The 4,946-nt window shown below is 48.8% G+C and overlaps 1 pseudogene; it reads left to right on the top strand.

Moving 5' to 3' along the window:
- The first annotated feature begins 3,534 nt into the window (after positions 1-3,534).
- LOC149573624 (18S ribosomal RNA) lies at positions 3,535-4,560 on the top strand (annotated as a pseudogene).
- Positions 4,561-4,946: the final 386 nt, after the last annotated feature.

Below are 4,946 nucleotides of genomic sequence, written 5' to 3'. Positions count from 1 at the left end.
GCCGCTATCAGGGCGGATGGATATGTCAGATTTTGAAATGGTGGACGCCGACGTTGAATCAATTAGAGGGGCATGAAGCCGACCCTTGAGGGTGCTATTCCTGGACTCTCATTTAGATCATGTTTTCTTGTCACTCAGCTGGCTCAATTTTGGAAAAGGGTTTGGCAGCAGTTGCTAGCCCGCATCGCGTCTTCTTGGTGATTTTAAAACTCAATCTAAAATGGGAGCCCTCGTCTAGCACCTTCGTCCAGTGTTGCTCGGGTATTGCATAAATTTATGCCATCAGCGTGAATCCCCCAACTAATGCCTACGCTTGGACCCTCTCTTAGATCACCTTCTTCTATCACTCGATTGATGCAATTATGGAAGAGACTTGGTAGCGGTTTCCATTCTACAGTGCATCTGTTCTGCGATTTTGAAGTTTTGATCTAATGGCGAGCCCTTGTCTCTAGCCATGAGGTGGGTGCTTGGCACTCTCGCAAAATTTTTTGTGTGCCTATCACGGCTACAATGGGAGGCTTTGATAACAAAAGCTCTCGGTGACCCTCCCCAATAGAATCGGTGCTGGTGTTCGAGAAAGACACGTTATTCAAATTTCGAATATTGGCACCAATATCGTTTCTATTGGAAGGGTCGTGAAGCCATCCTGATTTTGCTATGCGAGTGCTCTCTCCCCAGAGTCGTTCTCTTCGCAACAACTTCTTTGGCACAAAATTTTTGGAATGATTCGGCAGCAGTTGTCGTTCCAATGGTGCCGTTGTGGTGGTTGCCTGGGTAGCGATCTGAAGGGCGAGCCATCGTCTAGCAGTTGGGCTGCGCATCACGAGTGACAAGGGAGCCTTTGTTATCGAAAGCTCCCCATGGCCATTCAATCAGAAGAGCCATTGCTCGTATGGGCAAGGACGAATGCACCCTAGATTCTAAACGAAATCAGCGACATCAGATCTGTATATAAGAGCGGAATGAAGGAGCAGCCCGTTTGCTATGCGCCTCTCCCCGAAGCTGCTCTTCTCTCTCACTCCATCGCCACAATTTTGGGAGTTGTTCAATAGTGGTTTTTATTCCAATGTGTCATTGCGGTGATCTGGAGAGCGATGCTAAGGGTGGGAGCTTGTGTCTAGAATTTGGGATATTTGTGCGAGCGAGTAGGGGGGCTTCTCTTCTCAGAACCTCTCTGTGGCCTTTTTATATAGACCCAGTGCCCCGATGATATCGATGGATGCAAGGCCTTGGATTCCAAATTTGTTCACAGCTAACATTGGTATTTGTGAGAGATGGGTACGAAAGCACATCTCGATTGCTACGCGGGAGCTCCCCAAGGTCGCCTCTGTGCCAACTCAACTAGCACAACATTGGGAATGGTTCGACAGCGGTTGTTGTTCCAATGTGTCATCGGGGGATGCCTTGGAAAGTGGCCCTTTCAAGGGCGAGCTCACGTCTAGCACTTGGATTGTGTGTCGCGTCACAAGTGAATGGGGAGATCTCTCTGTGAACGGCGGCATGGTGATTGCAAGAGAAAATTGACTTATAGTCGGAGCATTGGCCTCAGGCCATTGTGACGGCCTTGCAATTTCTCTTTAATTGCAACTTGTGTTTGCGCAGTAGCAGAGTTTTCATGTAAGATGGGCCTTGTTCCTGAGAGTTCCAAGAGGTGACCTCCGGAACTTTTGGATTGGGCCCCTTCAAGGTGAAATTCATCCAGTTGATCGGATGAAGCTCAATGTGCTTCTATCTATTCCGAGATGGTAATGATGGTCATTAATCTGTGGCGGTGAGTATATCCCATTCAGTAATCACAATGGCAGAGCTGGTGGGAAGTACTTGTCACTTTGTTTTTTTGGATATACCCTATATGTAGGTGTCTACACGGCTTGCAACACACTGCACATTTGGTGTTCGATTCTAAGATGCGCTTGTTGCTGAGTGTGCATGGAGTTGTATCTTTTAGCCAAGGGCTCCGTCTCATTGGCACGTTCTATCATTGCATTTTTATCCTGCCCGGACGATAAGAAGGAAAGATATGGTTACACGCGTGCATTGCTTGATGTCCCTAATTTCATCAAGGGTCCACTCTCCACCCTAAGTTTTTGATGATTGGTAGAACCTTGGGATTGAGAGGGGGGCCGGCGAAAGTTTTGGTTGCCACATAATTTATTTGCTAGTGCATTCTCGGTGCATACTCGCCTCTTCACTGTCTCATCCTACAAAAGTGCATGGCACTGTCGTGACAACCTTTGTGGTCTGGGCCAGTAGAAGCGTAGAGTATTACCGATAATTTTTGTTTGGATGCGGAAACTCTCCATGCCCTATCCTGCCCTGTGCGATCCGAATGGCTGCGGCTCATGGGTTCTATGAGAGATACTCTTCTTCAGCTCCCCCCTAAAGAGAGCGTTTGGTGTTTGCATTGTGTGGACAAAAAGCCCAAGGTGTTTCATCTCTCTTCAGATGCAAAATTCTAGGAGGGCTTGTCGAAGTATGGCCGTTTGTACGGGGTGCACCAAAAAGCGTGTAGGGGGCATATGCCTTGGAAATGGATGTCTCTGAGTGTCCTTACTCGGTCGCGTGTGCGGTGTACATCTTTGCATTACGACTCTGCTGCGAGCATTTGTGATTCAAGCATTTTGGGGGAACGGGTTTCGTACGAGATGTTCTTCTCAGGCTCCTGCGAACCAGAGTGCTCATCTTTACAATGCTCTGACAAGTGCAGGCCCAACGTGTCTGTCTAGGGGAAGAAATCGCACGAATGCTTTTTGCCGAGATGTGGGTGCTCACGGGTGGGTTTCCCTTGCAGTGCAGTTCTTTGGTATGTGCATGTGCATGAGATTGAAGCTTGTCTGACAACGCTAGTGTGAGTGTTCACCCGTAGGAACTTTTATGTACCTGCACTGGCAGATCACATGTCACAGGGAATGGTTAGCGAGGCTGTGCTGGGAAAGGAGAAATTTGCCAGAGGTTAGACATGTCCGTGTATGCGGGCAGGCTCTCATCACCTATAAATGTGCGGAGGGGGTGTTATACACGATGCCCTTGAGCGGCCTTATAATTGAGGTGGTCACATGCACAGTGATGGCCCCGCCAATCGTATAACCAGCCATGTTCTTGACTCACACGACCCTTCACCCTTCAGCATGGCGGTCTCCGTTGGCACTTCAACAACCAGCTCTTCATCGTTGGAAAATATTTGTTGCGATCAAGAAGGATTTTGTCTATGCGGGTGCACCTCAACAGGCATGTAGGAGGCATATGCCTGGGAAATGGATGTCTCTAAGTGGCCTTACAATTGAGGTGGCTACGTGTGCAGTGCATCTCGTACAGACTCGAGGCTTCTTTCCAAGTAGTGGCGACAGCGAGTTTGAGGGTAAAGGGTTCCGTACGGGATGTTCTTCCCAGGTGCCTGTGAACCGAGGCTCCCTGTTCGGCCCTCTCCGATCGACGATGGGACACTTTCCTCTTGTGTGAAATCCTTGAGCGTTGCAAGTCCTGCATGTGCTGTGAATGTCATTCTTGTTGCTTGTGTAGGGGATTATGTTTGGATGCCTGACAGAGCCAGTAGTCATATGCTTGTCTCAAAGATTAAGCCATGCATGTCTAAGTATGAACTATTTCAGACTGTGAAATTGTGGATGGCTCATTAAATCAGTTATAGTTTCTTTGATGGTACTTTGCTACTTGGATAACCATAGTAATTCTAGAGCTAATACGTGCACCAAATCCTGACTCTTGGAAGGGATGCATTTATTAGATAAAAGGCCGGCGCGGGCTCGCCCGCTATTCCGGTGATTCATGATAACTCGACGGATCGCACGGCCTTTGTGTTGGCGACGCTTCATTCAAATTTCTGCCCTATCAACTTTCGATGGTAGGATAGAGGCCTACCATGGTGGTGATGGGTGATGAAGAATTAGGGTTCAATTTCGGAGAGGGAGCCTGAGAAACGGCTACCACATCCAAGGAAGGCAGCAGGCACACAAATTACCCAATCCTGACACGGGGAGGTAGTGACAATAAATAACAATACTGGGCTCATCGAGTCTGGTAATTGGAATGAGTACAATCTAAATCCCTTAACGAGGATCCATTGGAGGGCAAGTCTGGTGCTAGCAGCCGCGGTAATTCTAGCTCCAATAGCATATATTTAAGTTGTTGTAGTTAAAAAGCTTGTAGTTGGACCTTGGGTCGTCACGGTCGGTCTGCCTTTTGGGTGTGCACTGGCCCTCACATCCCTTCTGCTGGCAGCATGTTCCTAGCCTTAATTGGCTGGGTCATGGTTCCGGCGCCATTACTTTGAAAAAATTAGAGTGCTCAAAGCAAGCCTACGCTCTGAATACATTAGCATGGAATAATGTGATAGGAGTCTGGTCCTGTTCCGTTGGCCTTCGGAACCAGAGTAATGATTAATAGGTACTATCAGGGGCATTCATATTTCATGAAGTGTTCGGATCACGATGATGACGGCGGTTCCTATCGGCAAAGTCGTGAGAAGTTCACTGAACCTTATCATTTAGAGGAAGGAGAAGTCGTAAAAAGGTTACCGTAGGTGAACCTGCAGTAGGATCATTGTCGGTTCGAGACCCTGAATCGTGTAGGGGATGGAGCTGGCCTCCTCCCCGCCCCCGAAATCTCGGCGACGTGCAGACACTTGGCCCTACAGTGATGTGCTGGATGGCCAAGCTACGGGTCCAGCGCTGTCGAGGTCGAGGGTCACATCGAATGCCCGTGATCGAAAGTGTGGATTCCCCACGGGGCGAAGAAGAGACTTAGATGCCACCTAGATTAGGATCGGTTCCTTCAAAAAATGTCCGCATCGGAGCGAGAGGTCTCTGCTCAGTTGCAGTTCAGAGGGGGTCCGAGCCTTGTCCCCCGCTGCTGAGATTTCATGATCCGATCGCGTATGCGGCACTGTGCCAGGGATCCGTCGATTCGATGGTGGCAATTCGGGACTGCCG

This window comes from Cupressus sempervirens, chromosome 2 (assembly GCF_028749045.1).
Source record: "Cupressus sempervirens isolate cs-2001-9-10 chromosome 2, ASM2874904v1, whole genome shotgun sequence".
Classification (NCBI taxonomy): Eukaryota; Viridiplantae; Streptophyta; class Pinopsida; order Cupressales; family Cupressaceae; genus Cupressus; species Cupressus sempervirens.
This window is presented reverse-complemented; position numbering and strand designations above follow the sequence as displayed.